The sequence below is a fragment of the Haliotis cracherodii genome, unplaced genomic scaffold (genome assembly GCF_022045235.1).
Source record: "Haliotis cracherodii isolate W230 unplaced genomic scaffold, xgHalCrac1.p SCAF_4, whole genome shotgun sequence".
NCBI classification, from domain to species: domain Eukaryota; kingdom Metazoa; phylum Mollusca; class Gastropoda; order Lepetellida; family Haliotidae; genus Haliotis; species Haliotis cracherodii.
The window spans coordinates 23,446,876-23,465,622 of NW_027266297.1; positions in this window are offsets into that span (position 1 = coordinate 23,446,876).

Consider the following 18,747-nt stretch of genomic DNA (forward strand, 5'->3'; position numbering starts at 1 on the left):
CATCCCCTTCTCAACTCAATCAGCCTTTACTCATCCTCTTCTCAGCTCTACCAGCCTATACTCATCCGCTTCTCAGCTCTATTGGCATGTACCCATCCCATTCTCAACTCTATCAGCCTATATTCATTCCATTATCAGCTTTTCCAGCCTATACTCATCCGCTTCTCAGCTCTATCAGCCTATGATCATCCCACTCTCAGCTCTATCAGCCTATACAAAAATCGTCCCATTCTCAGCTCTATCAGCCTATGCTCATCCCACTCTCAGCTCTATCAGCGTATGCTCATCCCATTCTCAGCTCTTGTAAAATCTACTCATCCTCGAGCAGGTCTAAGGAACGCAACCAAGCACAGCGAATTTCTGTCAGTTGGCCACGAGTGATAAAACTCGATGCAGCCTTTATTAAAGGGATGTGTTACTTAATCTACACCAACCAGTGCGTTAATAACTGTGGCGGTATAAAACGATTCTTACAACAGGTTCTGGTTACCGTGTTTCCCCTATGTGACGACGTCTTAGTCTGTCTCCCAGACCGAAGAGAATAGATTGAAATAGAGGTCCAACTCAAGTCTTGACTGATTTGGCATGTCTAGATTGCCTCAACTCCACTTAAGGCTTGTTCTTGGATCCATATGGATTTCATTTTATTTAGTTTGTAGGTATATACACGTATATTTAAATAAGATAACTTTATTTCTGTGACTAAATGTCGGTGTAACGCCGGGTCTCAAAAACATGCCGGCTCATACGCTGTCAAAGAAATAGAAGCCGGACCATTATTAGTGTGATATACTGCGAATATTCCCTTTATATGATTGTAGAATTGGGGGATTTGGTAAGGTATAGAGTTGCCACTGTGCCAGCATTAAACAGTATTAGACGCCAGGTCAACGGCCTACGCGAAATATATAATACGCTAGTTTGATTACCGCCAGCCTTGATGTTATTTTCTTCTGTTTTCAAGTAGGTCAATGTGTTATTTATCTCTTCCCATGTACCACGTGTACCTGATCTCACTGCAGATATGTCTGTCTGGAGAATGCCCGGACTGCCATGTTTCCTACTTAATTAAATCTCACAATCTTAAAGAATTTGTGGAAACAGATTATATCACTTGGGAATATTAAGGTGTTTTTTTAGAAAGGCCACCCAGAATATAGTTGTTTTATTCTCTTTTTATGTTTGGTATACTTGGCAAATGCTTCGCAATAATACAAAGTATATATGAACAGTTTAATCGATGGTTGTACTTCAAAATTTAAATAATTAAAGATTTAAATTATCTGAATATTTCTTTAGCAAAGCTGGTGTATTCCAAGGATGTACTTTAATCCCAAATCTTATTTCATTGTTCATCAGAGAGCTGGTGACACATTTTACACAAACGCGTGTTGATGATATATATGTATCGGTGGAAATGTATAACATTATTGCTCAACTAGTTGCAGATGACCTGATACTTATAGCAGATTCTCCAAAAAGAAAAGATTAGGCTGGTTACACCAATGCTGTATTAAGTGGGGAATGGAAATCAATGATGATAAAACACAGAAACTGGTATAATGAACTGGGGATATTTATCAAAATATGAGGAAGTTTTCATTTAAAAGGAAGGGAAATTAAAGTCGTTAACGCGTATAAATATCTTGGATTAATCATACACAAAAATGATTTGGACAAAGGCATTTGGTACTCTTTTATAACAGGGCATCAGATCTCTCATTCCGATTAAAAAGACTTTAATACTTTAAACTTTAATGTAACTGCCAGAAATACTTTCGAAATATTTAATTAGAAAATTGTACCGAATTTGACTTATGGAAGTGAGATATGGGGATTTGCACAAAGAGAAAATATCGAAGTTGCCCACCGAAAGTTCTGTCCATTTCTACCAGAGATTAGTTTCCAGAAGGTATAGTTATCAAATCTTGTCACCTGTGGTGATTGTAGGACAGTCTCTTTATATATTATCGCGGCGTTAAACAACAAACAAACATACGCTCATCCCCCCATTCGATACAGCATCCAGTTTGCCAACATGACATATCTTGGAATTTTCTCTGAAGCATTCACATCCACGTATAATCAAAACAATTGACGCATATATATTTAGTAATTTCCTTAGACACAGGGACGTGATAAAATCAGAGTCATTATCATTGCTACTTTTTTAAACACGACTTGGACTGAAAATGTGGAACAGACTGTGCAGTATAATACCTCTTTAAGAAACCATGTCACTCAACAAACATGGAAATATGGGGAGCCTCAACAAAATGTGCAGGTAGAACGTCGTTATGCCAAGGTTATCAACATCTTATTACTTTTTCGGATCACCAATACGGTGCGTGTTTTTTTTAATGCAAATAGTGTCAGCTGCCAGTGTGGCGTGATACGCTTGCCCTTTTCGTGAGCACCTGGATTATTACTGATTTTCAGTGATCTATATGTAATAAACTGTGAAAACGATGAAAGAAATGGCAGAATATAAGCAGTATTACATATAATAATAATGTTTAAGGTGGCATGGGTGTATGTTCCGACCGACACGTTCAAAGTGGTAACCTGAAGAAATATGTTCAAATTAACATATCGTTTTTAGTGTTCACAAAATCAGTTAACGCGCTATCGTCACTGGGTCGATTGTTTAAAGGCCACTGTCGTATAACAGGAGTACTGCTGTGCGGCGTTGTGCAATGCACAGACACTTACCTTTAATGCAAATTGTGTGGGAGGTGGGGCGGGCGTGCTTGCCCATTTCGCTGGCGCCTGGTGTCGTCGCTGTCCGAAGACCAATTCGTGTGTTTTTCACTGTTATTGTGCCTGTTCCGCCAAAGGAATATGTTTCGACTAATGATTGAGTCTGGTTGTTCTTTGGCGTTGACGTTTTATATCTACACATCTTCAAGGGCTGGTGATTCTGGAACAGACCTTGACACAGATATATACGAGTTTATTGTTCATGATACAACAAATATATCTTACTTATCGTCTGAGATAGATATACTATTCAAATTACCTATTTGTAAAACAATTCAACCTTTGAGTGCCTTGTTTCTGTCAGCGTCCTGAGAGATGAAGGTGATGCAGCGCACGAATTCCTAAGAACAAGTCTATATTCTTAATAAAGTTTTTTTCTTTAATTTTGGCTTTGCACTCTACCTATGTGTAAATTAACTTACTTCTTTGTACATACACAAAGACACAATATTCATCCTTGAGTTAGACATCTTGGCAGTTATGACATCCACTCTTCAAAATAAGAAACGCACAGGTAGTATGTAGTTCATTGAACCTGACCACACAAAAAATCCGGTATATGAATTGGATATGTGTTATTGGAAAATGTTGGTGGCATGATATTCGACAAACGGTACGTCAAAACGCAGTCATTGTCGATTTGTAATGTCTTAAACGAATTTGTGTTCACACTTGTTTGAAAATATTATGGAGGAAAACAGTAAAGCAAAATGCACGTGCAAGTTATGGTATTCGTAACTCGTGGTAGTGGCTATAAAAAGGCAAACATAAGCCAATAATTTGTCAATGCTCAATGTTCGAAAATGCCGAGACTCAGCGCTGCCGATCGGAACATCGCCATAGGACGTATCCAAAGAGGGGAATCGCAGTCTTCTGTTGCACGCCACTTCAACGTCCACCAGAGCACCATTTGCCGCCCTTGGGACCGATACGCAGTTCCACTGCAGACCGTCCGAGAACCGTCCGACCAAGAGTTACCACCCTTGCACAGGATCGCTACATTCGACTGTTCCACCAACGTCATCGCTATGCCACAGCTAACGAGACTGCAGGACGCATCCCTGGTTTGAGGAGGCCAGGAACCATCCGACAAAGAGGACCAGTTATCGTCCCTGTTTTGCAACAGATCTATCGACAGCGACACTTGCGTTGGTGCCATACTTTACAGCCTGGGAATTTGAGAAACTGGAGACGAGTGTGGTTCAACGATAAATCACGATTTCTTCTTCAAAGGCGAGATGGAAGACAACGTGTTTATCGTCGTCGAAATGAGCCTTTCGCCCCACATTGTGTACGTGAATTCGCCAATTTCGGTGTCGGTAGTGTCATGGTGTGGGGTCCATATCCTACACCACGAGATCTGACTTGGTTGTGGTTCAGGGAAATTTGACAGCAAATCGCAACATGAATCAAATTCTTCAACCTCACCTTCTGCCAATCATTGATCGCCAGAGGGAGCTGTTTCGACAGGACAACGCTCCACCGCACACAACTCGTGTCACGGTAGACTACCTTCATAATGCATCCAGATCTCAACCCAATCAAACACCTGTGGGATGAACTCGATCCACACGTACGTCAACATCCGAACACGCCGCAGACACTCCCACAACTGGCCAACGCGTTACAAGCAGAATGGCGCAGAATTCCGCAGGACAGAATTCGTACACTTTTCCAGGCAGTTTCGAGGAGAAGCAGAGTCTTGATTGCTACCCGGGGCGGTCACACGAGATACTGAGTTTAGCGCAACCTTATGGCCGTATGTGACATGACAATGAATAGTTTCCAGTGCCTTTGTACAACGACAACATGACTATCGAGCTTTAAAATTTCGTATTTGTATCTATTATATTAAATATATCGACTTTATGACTTTATGAGGTACAATAAATTTACTAAAAAACTCTACCTGTGCGTTTCATTTTTTGAAGAGTGTACATTATCATTTACATGTTATTTCCTTTTGCAACATATGTATTTATGTTAAAGTTGTGACACAGAGTTTCTTAGTGTACTCAGTGTAGTTATTAGTTGTTTATCTTTGACATTTGAAATGTATCTACCGTCCTCTAACTAGGCCTGAAAGTGTGATGGCATCTTTGATAACACTGGCATATGCTGTTATTATGCCTGCCTCCATGTACCACTCGGGGAGGTGGGGTAGCCTAGTGGGTAAAGCATTCGCTCGTCACGCCGAAGACCCGGGTTCGATTTCCCACATGGGTACTGTGTGTGACACTTATTTCCTGTGTCCCCCGCCGTGATATTGCTGGAATATTGCTAAAAGCGGCGTCCATACTCACACACTCACATACTCACGTTCCTCTTAATCTGTTCCTGTTCGCTCTCATTGTGTGGTTCTAGGTTTGTCAGTACCAAACTCACGATCGTAGCTAAGGCCGGCATCATTCTTTTCACGTCAGGCTTACACACTGTAAAATAACTGAAATAGCGTCATACGTTTGTCATATATAATCGATTATCCACTGTATTCTATATTTATTCTATTATGATAAATACCCTGGACCCATTGTCTACCATAGCTTCGTTCTGAGCCCGATTCGAATGGAATGACGCTAAAAATAGCCGTCCAATCAAACTACTCTCATAAGCGATGCTGTGCAAAGAGAGAGGGGAGATGGTGGCGAATTGGGTCCAGGATATTTATCATAACAGAATCGTGATATGACACATTGGATAATCGAGGATGCAGTGAATGAGGACAGGTTAATGTGTTGAAGTGAATAAGTTAACTTTGCTCACTGTTCCCGTTACAAATACAGCTCACACTACCGCCACTGGCTCACATGTACCAAGGCAAACTGAAGAAACATCAGCCCCTGCACCTGCATAATCCGTTGCACATTGTGCGTCAAAGGCTACCTCACGTGGTTGAGCATGAATTAGATGGCAAAGGTTTACTAGGTTAGCGTTTGACATTTCCTTTACATCCGAATATGATTTCTGTGCGACAAACAATTCTATGAATTATATTTAAGCAGTCAAAGCCAATTATTTACAATGAATTTAGTGAATTATGTGAACAGTCGACTTTATACGGGAATGTTCATAAGGAAATGTGTGGAATGATGTAAAATCAAAAGACAAATGTTTTCTTTCCATTTCAATGGATCGAAATCACAATGATTTTAACACTCTTTTTTTCAAGTACAGGTACGCTATCAAGATATAATTTACGCCCGATTCCCAATGTTCATAGAAAATATGTTTGAAACATGAAACATATTTTCCAGGTTTTCTTTTCGGTTCATGAGTTCGATAAAGAACACCCCGTGGAGTTTTCATGAGATTTAAAACACCCATCCTCAGAATAAAACATCTGGGCTAATACCACCCCTCGGACGTGTTTTATCCTACACTGGGATAGTGGGCGGCATTAAACCCTATTCCCGGGAGCTGAAGTCAGTCAAATCTCTTTAGCTCTGGCTTTACGGACACATTTGCATACTTGTGTTTTACAAGGGTTTGCAAAAGTGAGCATATAAACTATTTTAGGTATATACGTATATATGCTTATTATGTAGAATATTATGTATTCACTCATTCGAGTTGTATCAAGTCAATAGGAGGACAACAGGGAATCAAATATCACGTACACACTTTAAAAATGCATTGAATTGTATTCATCGAAAGAGTGAAAATAGTTGAAATATAAATGATGAAACGAGTTTGAAATGTTCACAGAGAGAAATTCACTTCCAAATTTGCAGCTTTGGATTTACATTGACATGTCATATTGTAACCTCACATTGAACATCTGTAGTAAACAAGACAAGGTCATAGTACATAGAGAATAGTACTACACTCATTCTCGTTAGATACCATTTTTACGAAACGAGTGGACTTTCTATGGTATCGGACCGAGCGAAAGTTTCGTAAAAATAGTACCTAACGAGAATGAGTGTGGTATTTTATTTATTACCCACGTTAAATATATATTTAAGTGTAAATACATAACAACTTTCGTTCGTTCACAGACTAAACTGAAACCGGTTGCAAATTCTGGTTGCGCATGAATATTGATATACGCCCAAACATGGGCATTGTTGACATTTCTATGCATACGCATTAACAACCTGCGTCTGTAGTTGTGTTTGCAAACAAAACAGCACCGAGGCTCAAGATCCTTTTTGAAGAATTCAACTTTGGTAATTCAAGCGCCATGTTCTTTCTACGCAGGACACCAACAAGAAATTTTGAAAAGTCACATGAGCGCCGCGCTTTGAATATCGGACCAACAGTCGTTCACTCGCACTGCCGAGGTCCCGGCTGTGCAATCAACATGGTTCGGTTTCCTTGATCTATCAGCTGAATTGATATCATGTCCGTACCATTTTGGAAGAGGGAAATCAGAATGGGCAACAAGTACCATCTTTTAACTTCTTTTGGTATGACGCGGCCGGGGTTCGAATCCCGAACTTTCGCTCTCAGGGCGGACGCTCTACCACTAGACCACGGAGGCGGTCTATCCATATCAGGATCTTCAGGTATTGGTTAGAATAACAAAAATCACGCTAATTTTTCTTGGTCGTCCCACACCATAATTGTGCTTGTGGGATTTGCCAAAGTGGTAAAAGACAATGATCCTGCATCATTTTGAGCGTTGTTCCCACATAAGCGCAATAATGTAACTGAACTCCGGATCAAACTCTCTCTCCTTTGATTAATTGTAGTCATTTTTGTTTTATGCATGAAATTTGAATACCGGAGCATGGAAAGCAAAGTCCATGTGGTCCTTTCTGAGAGTCATCTTTTGGATTTAGAAGTTTTAAGAACGTACAAAAGCTTTTTTACTGAGCTAAAGAATAATATTTCCATATGTGTCATGTTCCTTTATGTTTAAAAGATGGTACCTGTTGTTACACAACCTGGCGCGCGGGATTAAGGGGATAAAACAAGGATGGGTCGGCATGTTAAACTGCGGTATGGTATCTCACTCGTCAAGCACTATAATATCGGCATTAGTCCGGACTAGTACAGGCAGACACACACACGTGCATGCACATTGCTATGTGAATGTCACAGAAATATAGAAACAATAGAAATCTCTGCATAAGGCAGAGTCGATTGTACAATTCTGACTATATCATGAGCATGTTTATGAATCACTATAAAAAAGTAATGATACCAGGTGTTCGCGAAAAGGTGAGCGTATCCTGCCCCACCGGTGGCATCGGTCACAACCACACGCAAAGGCAAGTCAAGTGTTCACCTGAGAAAAACATGGGAACACATGGTACAAGTCAAAAAAGGGAATTGCACCGGATATCATTTTTGTCACTGATGCGTCAAATTTGGAATTATCCTCCACATGTATACCATCAAACTTTTTTAAAGCTTTACTGAAGCCCTGAATGTTGTGACCTTGATAAAACAACTTCTGAGCAAGAGTTCGTATCGAACGCTTTAACCACCCGGCTATCCGACTGCCCCCACATGAAATAAGATATATTGCAGTATGTAAGTTAAGTTTACATGTAGTAGTACGTTTCCTTGCTGCAATACCGAACGATATATATCATACATGTCAGGTATACAATTTAACTACTCACAATGGATAAATTAAAGATTAAACCATTAAATTGCAGAGGTTTAGATGATAAGGTAAAGCGAAAACAAATGTTCAGGTTCTTAAAGAGAAAATGTTCAACAATATATTGTCTTCATGATGTACGTTTTACTAAAGGTATGGCACAACAAATTTAGGAAGACGTATGAAATGTTATTTTCGTTCATTTTAATGTAAATCCAGAGGGGTAACCATTTTATGCTCCAAGTACTTAACCTGTACTATAACCTTGATGATGTGAAAAGTGACGATGATTGAAATATGTTTGCAATAGATATTACTATAGATGATACAAATATACGGGCCAAATACTGACGGACCTAGGTTCAATGATAAATTAGATATACTGATACGCACCCTAAACAGTGATCATGTGGTGGTATGTGGAGATTGGAACGTGGTTCAGAATTATTTTATTGATACTTATAATTATAAAAACAACAATAATCACAAGGCAAGGGAGAGAATAATGCAGTTAAAATATTGAATAGATAGGTCAATGGCGGAATAAAATGCCCAAATGACAGACAATCTGCATGGCGACAGCCAACACCGATAAAACAAGCTTATCTGGACTATTTTCTGGTATCTCATAATATGATCTCTTCGATTAAGGACCATAAATAGGACCATTCGCCGATGTCTATATAAATTAATCTAACAGAAAACAGGGGTTTTAGAAATTCAACACTTCTCTCTTGGAAGATACTGACTATGTCAATATGGTAGAAATACTATCTTTGAAAATGGTCCTCAATACGAAAACACAAATGATAACATGAATGAATTTAGTATTGAGGATCAGCTGTTTTACGAAACAATATTATTAATGATTAGAGGAGAAAATATAAAATATCCATCCCATAAAAAAACCGAGAAAAATAAAATAAAAATCTACCTGAACAAGAAATATAGAAAAATTAACGCGAAGAATGGACGAGGCTTGCGACCTAAGATATAATGCAAGAAATCGAAATTAATCGAAGAAATCACTAGGATAAAAACACTAGGCCTTATGATAAGAGCTAAATATGTATGGACTGAAAAGGAAAAAACAACCACAAACTATTTTCTTGGTCTAGATTCACGAAACTTTCTTCACAAATAATTTGTAAGATTAGAAAGTGATTGTGATCGAAAAACAACACAAAATTCAAGAAGTTAAAAGCCTTCAGTCCAAATTATATACGAAACAAGAAGCTACTGATGTTAATCTAGTACACGTGCTTAAAGAGTATATGGTATCCATAAATTAAGCAATATAAGTTCATCACCTTTGGAAGGCGAATTAAAAAATGAGGAAGAACAGGCTGCTATAAAATGTTTAAAGAATGAGAAGAGCCCAGGTCCCGATGGCTTCACTGCTGAATTCTTAAAACAATGTCTGGATTAACAGAAATTTTCTAATCAGACCGTTAAATATGCAAAAAGAACTGGAGAACAAATTGGCGACCTATTTCATTGTTATCAGCCTTATATAAAGTTGCATCTCTCACTATATATAGAAGGATAAAGTCAGTTCTTGATTTTACTTATAAACGAAGACCAAATGGGATTTATGTCTGGCAGGTACATCGGTGAAATCACTACATTAAATTATGACTTTATGGACTATACAGAGACATATGAAATTCCCGGTCTTTTACTACTGATGACTCGAGAAAGCATTTGATGCTGTTGACTGGACATTCATAGACAAAACATTATTATTTTTTTAAATTTTGGTGACTCAATACATAGAAGGTTTAAAATGTTCTATCGAAGAAGTGCATTTATAATGCGCCAGATTCCATTCACCAAGTGGATGCTCATAGCGCTACATTATTATTACCCCGGTCAATGGATCAGTATGGACTCGATTTTCATTCATCTCCCTGGGGAGTATACAACCCAAGCTGCCTATGAGGCGCTAGAAGGTTAACAGCCACATTACCACCTCATCGTACCGGGTACCCACTCACTGCTGGGTGAACAGAGGCACATTTCGAACAAAGTCACTTGCCTAAGGAGACACCACATGTGGTACATGTGCTTCAGTGTGGGGCAGGACCGAAGCCCTAGAAACTCTCAGGAGTCAAGCTGCTTAACGTGGTCACCCATCCAACTACTCTCCGAGACCGACGATGCTTAAACTCACCTGATTTGTGATCTGCGCGCTGTGCACAGGACCACGTGCTACCACATATTCATCTTATGTGCTGAAATACTCGCAATACCGATAAGAAAGAACATAACAGACATAAATATAGGTAATATAGAATATTTGCTTCAACAGTTTGCCGATGATACTACATGTCCCCTAGACGGATCTGAGCGTTGTCATTTTGCTGTAAAAAATGTATTAAATTATTTCTATGCAAGATTCTCAGGTTTAAAAGTCAATATTGATAAAATGCGACTCATATGGACAGGATCTAATAAACTTGAGACTAAATTGGGACCAACATTCTTTTGACCTTCTTAGCCTAAAACTTATCTTAAATTTTGACGATGTTATTTACGACAATTACATCGAGAAAATGAGAACATTATTGTGTACATTATCATCCCGTAACCTTACTTTATAACTGGGTTGATTACAGTTTCAAAATCGCTTCTAATTCTAAAACCTAAATAATCTGTTTCACTCTCTTCCGAACCCTAAAAAAACTGGTATAAACGATTTATTTGGAATCTTAAACCTGACAAGATCAAGAGGATTCAGATAATATGTCATACAAATATCAATGAAGATAAATGAAGTCTTTCAAGACCCAAACATGTCTATGTTGAGACGTTAATTCCAAAATCAATTCAATGTCGTACCCTTTTCGAACTGAATCTTCCAAAGATTGGCCAAAGTAACATACTTGAACATAATTGTCAATACTTGAGAAACAAGATTTTACCACAGATACGAAATTATATGATACATATGCTGTTACATCATGGTGGGATTTCGCTTCTCAAATTAACTTTAGCACTGTTAAAGGTAATGACATACTTTCGGAAAGTATTTATTATACAAACAAGATATACATTTGTGAAAAAGGTGTGTTTAAAAAAAAATAAAGAATGGTATATCTATGGTGTCCGTTGGATAAGTGACCTTATCGATGATAAGGTGAAACTACTTCATTTGACACATTTGGAAAAAAAGGTTTGAGATCAAAACAAACTTTATCATATATATGGGCGTTGTTAACTCTGTAAAGCAATACTTTTTGAAATGCAAAATAGATTCAGAAACAATATCAAAAACTACTTAACCCAATCAATTCAATTCAATGCAATTCATTATTGTATGAAAGGACACAGGCCCATATACAACGGAGTTACATAACATATTTTATAAGATACAAAGTCAAGGTAACAATTCACTTCGTAACAAAAACGCATGATGTATGTACAAAGCCAGTTGATTTTGTATTAGAATATCCTTGCAGGGCAGTAATGAAGACAATCTTAAAGCATTAAAATGAGATATAGACCACTGCGTTATGTACTTGTTTCTTAGATTTTCGTATACAGTGCAAATAAACATAAAGTTGTGTTCATCTTCGACAATAATGTCACAGAATGGGCATAACCTTAGCGATTTCTCAATAGATGAAAATCACCTAGTGTTAATTTTTAGATCATACAGGCCAAGTTTAAAACGAATAATGATGTTAAGAAAATTCTTGTACCATAACTTTGATAAATAAGATTCTGGTTCAAACAATGAACTGACGACAAGTATCATATCTTGAACTTTCGTAAATATCTGAATGCCATTTCTGATACAACATACTCGTATCAATGGCAAAGTGTAAAAGCAATGAACGTATACAAGATGCCCTTGTGTTCTTTCTAAGATTACCGAGGTGTAGAAGCATGTTGTAGGCTTTCTTAGGTCAAGGTCAAGAGGTTTTATTGTACATAAGGCATCCGTACAAAACAAGAGTACAAAGTGATAATATCCGTGAGTGCAACACAGCTATAGAGATGTGCTGCATACAATGTGGAGACAATGTTACAAAGTGTGTGTACACAATTATTTTACAAAGTGACTTCACGATACTATGAGTGAGTGAGTGAGTGAGTGGGGTTTAACGCCGAACAGTATTCCAGTTATATCGCGGCGTGTCGGCCTAATGTGGGAGGAAAGCCCGAAGTGATGCAGGTCTCAGTCGTTTACCACTTCGGTGAAACCCACGAGCACGGGTATGGTGCTGCCAAACCTAGAAACATAATCGGGGCAAACCGGGATTCGAACCCACAATCAAAGGTTTCTGGCGTTCCCAAGGGACGCAACTCTGCACAGCGAATCGCAGCACCTTAGACGACTGGGCCACCCGTGTCCCCCGATACTATAAGGTAAGCAGTGTTCAGGCATTATTATTAATTTACACCAATACTTCAAGCAACGAGTGTAAGATACAAACACATCCTTGGCGTAAGCCTATCGGGCAATCAAAAAAGTTACTTTTAGTATCACCACCGCGAACAGATGATTTTACATTTGCATGCATTGCTTTAACAATGGCAAACATTTTGCCTCCGAAACCCTTATTTTTCAAACAACTCCACAGTTTGGCTCTATTTAAAGAATCAAATGCCTTTTGAAAATCAACAAATGCCAAATATAACTTACGTTTGCTGTGGGATAAATATTTCTCAGTGACTGCATACAAAGTGAACATGTGGTCAAAAGTCGAATAGTCCTATCTACTTCCCGCTTGTGTTTCAGGAATCAAATCCCTCATATTTGACCACTGTATTAATCTATTATTGATAACAGAAGTAATTGCTTTACCAAGAATACTAGTGAGAGATATTTTTTTTATTATTCCATTCTCCATCATATTTTACATTTCAATATCATACATAGAGTGTGCATGGATTTATTGTGACATTATTAGCATGTTTGTAGCATGGACAGATCATATATCATAGTTATACAGAGTTTCTAAATAATACATGTAGAGAAGACCAGAAGGCATGGAAATTTGCATAATTACAATTTGAATATGTAATACATTTTGTAATTTCATAATATCGAAGTAGTTCTTTTTGAATTTGTAAAAAAAAATTGGTTTGACTTTTTATCTATTAAGTGAATACGGCATAGATTTTGTAACCATAATTACTGCATTGGGGGAATTGCTATTCTTCTCTTTAAATCAGTATGTTTTCATTACTAAAATTAACTCTGCCTTCTGTATAGTTTCCAAGCCAATCTGAAAGTTTCGTCCATATATCAGCAGCATAGTGACAATTACATAATACATGAGTAATTGTTTCAGATGGTTCATTACATAATGCACAAACTGGCGAATCAACATATTCAATTTTAGATAAATAACAGTTAGTACTCGAAATATTATTTATAACTTTAAACTGAAACCATCTTAATTCAGAACTTTGTGTACATCCTTTTGCCATAAGGTTAAAGTTTGTCCACTCTGTATCTGTAAACTGTTTTATAGAAAATCTTCCAATTTACTGCAACACTTACGTTTTATAAATTTAGGGTTTAATAGGGTTTCATATAATACCTTGCTTCCCTTTTTATTGTTATTTTTGATACATTGTATGGCAGTGCAGGTATTTGGCAAACTTTAGCACAATGTATTATATTGTTATTCTGTAAATACCAGACTATTGATAGTTTTACTCCTTGATAGGTCAAAAAGTCTGTCTTCAAACTGTATTTTTGTACAAATTCATCAAAATCATATAATTTCCCTGTGTCATGAATGAAGTCATTTATATATGCTGTACCCTTTTGATGCCATTGTGGAAATGGACTTACCATCAATTTTGATTTCATTATAATACTAGACAGATTTGCTCATAATACCCTCACCAGATTTTTTAACATTATCACAGCAATTCAATATACTGACCACCATAACAAAACTTTCTTCCAAAAGTTATTGTTAATGTTTGGAATAATCTTTTCGTTAATATTGGCAGCATCAGCCAGGTAAATTACATTTGCGCTAGCTGAAAACCCGTCTGGGCCAGGGCTTTTATTATTTTTCATTGTTTTCAATGCTTTAAGTACCTCATCATAAGTCAATTCTCCCCCAAGAGAAGAAGCTATATCATCATTTAGTCTTGGCACATTGATATCAGAAAATAGGTTTTCTAAATCAATCTGTGTGCAATCTTCAGTTTCATACAATTTCTGATAATAGTCTCTAACTTCTTGAATTATTTCATCTTGTTTATTTATTTGTGTCCCATCTCCCTTTTCAAGTAATGATATGAATTTGTTTAGAAAGTTTCTATATTAAAGTTCACAAAATATTTTGAGGGTTTTTCACCTTGTTCTATCCATTTGGCCTTTGATCTCATAGAAGAGCCTTCAGTTCTTATTCTGTGCAAATTTTCCAATTCTAGGTTAGCTGAATTTAATTGTTCCATTAATTCTCCCATCACTCTCTCTGTATTTTGTTATCCCAACTTATTTTCAAGCCGATTTAAATCTTGTTCTTATCTGGATTCCAAAGCTATGTTTTCTTTTTTACGTGTTGATGAGAATAATATTGAGCTTCCCCTAATATTTAAAAGTATCACTTTCCAAAGTAGTTGGTCATCAATTGTAAATACTCTCTCATTTGTAGCTGTCTTGTCTTCATATTGATCAAGAGTATCATTAATTGTTTTTTAACCATTGCCATTTAACCAAAAATGAGTTATTAAATTTCCAAAAGCCTTTTCCCCTTTGTATATCTGAGAGTGAAACAGTAAGATGGTCAGAATTTATACTAGGTACATTGTGTGAGACTAAAAAATAATCCAAACGAGCTTGCTTTATTGGTGTGGGTTGTCGCCAGGTGTATCTTCTGTCAGATGGATATAATTCTCGCCATGGGTCTTTAGGATCTAAACTATCAATTGTCTCCAAAAGATCCTTTCTTGCTTTGGGGTGGTTAATATGTTTATGATTACAAGTGTCTTTGTTTTGATCAATTATTAAATTCCAAACACCACATGTAATGATTCTTTCTCCTGTTAATTCTACTGCTAGTTCTTTTTAAAAATAAATAAATTCTGGTTTGTCCGAATTTGGTCTATATAAGTTAATTATGGTATATATTTTGTCATCAATTCTAACATCTTATGCCACAAAGTTACTTACATCTTTATCTATAATTGAATGCATAACCTTAAATTCAAAATTGTTAAAATTTAAAATAGCTGTACCCCTTGCATTGCTTTTAAAAGGACAGATATAACATTCTCTATAACCCCCATTGTTGTTTAATTATTTGTTTTTGATCAACTGGAAATGTACATCTTGCAGACAGTAAATCTGGGCTTTTTTTAAAAACAACAACAACTGAATACTTGTTTCCTTTTAAAAGGATTATTTAAGCCTCTGCAATTGAATGCTAATATCTTAAATTTCCCCTTTTTGTATTTTGTCATAAATTATAATTTTGCCATACTAAATAAGTATAGTTTTGTCTATTGTATAGATTTTATATTTGCACACTGCAGGTTTGGATGGAAAAAAGTTTTCTGTATGAAATATAAACATAAACATAGTGAAGTATAAACCATAAATGCTTCCTTTGAGGTCATCCCGAGTTCCTACCGAAACCGCCCAGGTATAAGTAGACAACAAAGTCAATATATTTTATCACTGACGTAAAATAGCGAAACTAGTGAGAGATATACCCTGGTAATTGTCATGACTGTTTCCATTCTTTTGGTTTTGACCAGACAGAAGGAAAAACACCTGTATCAAAAATCCGATTGAAACATTTAACCAAAAAAGGCATGATGTCAGGTCATGAGTTCTAAAGCATTTCAGCTATAACACAATCAACCAGAGCAGATTTGCCTGTTTTAAGGCGATGTCAACAGACGCATGTCAACATCACTAAAAGTTTACTATAAGTTAAACTGACGCCATCATTATCACGTTCAAAGAACTTATTGCCTACGAAATATATAGAATCATCCTTTGAGAATAGCTTCTTAAAATGATGTAACCATTCTGTTAGGGGGTAGAATGTCTCTGAATAGAACGTATAGTTTTCCAGAACCATTTCGGACTGTGTAAAGTGTTATTAAGTCGGACTAGCCGTGACAATGTAAGATCATATTTCTACAAGACGTTTTATACACATTTCTCAGTTTACGGTAATACTATCCTTTCCGGTTGTATTCACTGCGACAACACCTATACCTTCTGAGAGCCTTCCTGGATTCAGATCTTGCTGCCCTACATGCTATTTTCAACTTAGGTTTATCATGTTCAGTTTCACTATATTTAGTTTGTTTCTTCCTACGGGACGTCGAGTTCAGAACATACTGTACCAAATATGTAATCCTCTCCTCTACATTGTGATAAAAGAATTCCACCGATTCATTCCATGACAATGTACTCTGATAGAGACATAATCCTTACGGTCTAAACTACGTATGGCAGGATAACTCAAGGGGGAAATGGTCCGAATCTAATCGATCACCAACATTTATGATATCCACATACTGGAAAAAATTAACAGATGCAATGAAATCATCAACAACACTGGAACCATTATCACCTACAAATGTAAACTCGCCTGCTCTATCACCATAAACTCTCCCATTTAGTATAAACAAACGAAGAACAAAGCATAGATTCAACAAAATGCGTCCGAATGTATTGATGGTACGATCGTGAAATACACGCTGTTAAACAGGGACATTGTCTACATGAATGTTTAAATCATCATGTCCAAAGTCATCACAGACCTCATAAATGGGATTATTTTCGTTGCCTGTGCGGGCATTAAATTCACCGCAGAGTAGCACATGTGAAGAAGTAAAATCAGACCAATGCTCCAATATAAAAGCTTCTAGTTTATCAATAAGACAACCTGAATCAGTTCTCCCATTGTAAAATGTAGAACCTGCCGGAGGGACATATGTACACAACAACATTTAATCACATTAAATTACTTCAGATTTTGGAAAATTTAAAACATATGAGGTTTTCTTTATCGGTGCTAAGGTGGATTCACTGGTTCACAACATCTTGTCTAACACAGGGACACACTCCACCAGAACATCTACCTAAACACGATAGTTTAACTGCTGGGGCAAAGTACATTTGGTAACCAGGTAGCCAGTTTAAGTCTGGGAAATCTGATATAAATGTTCCTAATAAACACACAATATCAAACGATTGGGGGTAGGCAATAAAGCTTACCATTCTTGAAATGAGTGAGTCCTCTTATCTTTCACAGCTTGAAGTTGTTGACCTTGTCGGATAGTTAATCGCTTGAGACTCGATAACCGTTATTCTTGAGTGTTGTTCGAGCTTTCAATAAATCTTGTCATCAGATAGCAGTAATTTAATCTTGGTTTAGAGATAATCCTCACGTTGGTGACCGATGTGCACGGAAGACGTCATCACTAACCCCGACATCAATAACCCAACATTGCTGTTCAAGATATCTAGTACCTTGACCTTAGAATCAGTGTTCGTCTCCCCTGTTTCCTCTGTCACGTTATAGAGAATAACGTCTCGCCATCGAACTGTGCTAGTTTCTCTTCCCCGTTTTCTATCTTGTCGGAGATCAAACCAACATCCTCGAACATTATGCTCTGATTGTATTGTACGGATTCCACGTCACTCTAAAGATTGGTCATCTTTGATTCAAGGTAATAAAATATGTTACTTAAATCTCGAACCTGATTTGTGAGTGTGGTTATCTCACTTCCGAGGTCACATGCCACGCATTAGATTTCCTTCAAAATGACATCTTTGACTTCGTCTAAGGTCAGTGGTCCGAGATTCCTTTTGATGTCGTTAGCACACAGGATTCTATGTGTTATTACCTCTACGGGCAGCGGATTATTGGCATGCGTCTGGAGCAGGTGATGATTGAGATGGCCAAGCTGACTATTTAATTTTGAATGACGAAACGTCACTGGTGTAAACAAATTCACAAACATGCTCTTTGTAAATATGAAGACAGATCAACATTTTCACATGTGTTCAAAACAACATAGCTCAAACCAATATACAAGGTAAACATCATTGCACATATAATAATTATGAAGTGTTTATCAGACCCGACGACAGTGGGTGAATACTCCCTATGTTTGTCAAGTGTTACTTGCCGGGTGCCTTTTGGTTAAGTGAAAAGTCCAACTCTGGATCTAGACACGTCAATCGACACCTTTTCTTGTTTTGCTTCGGTCTCCGATGGTATGTCAACCACTTATTACAGCTTCACTTCGGTCGATTTCGGTCATTATACCTCATTAAGCTGATTGTTTGACGGAACGCATCAACACACGTCTTGGCATAACAAGGGGCATAACTCCAACCCCCACATATACAAACTATTGAAAATGTCCACAGGAACTCAGTATTGCTATATACTGCTAATAACTGCGTTATGCCAAAAGAAATCAACAATCGA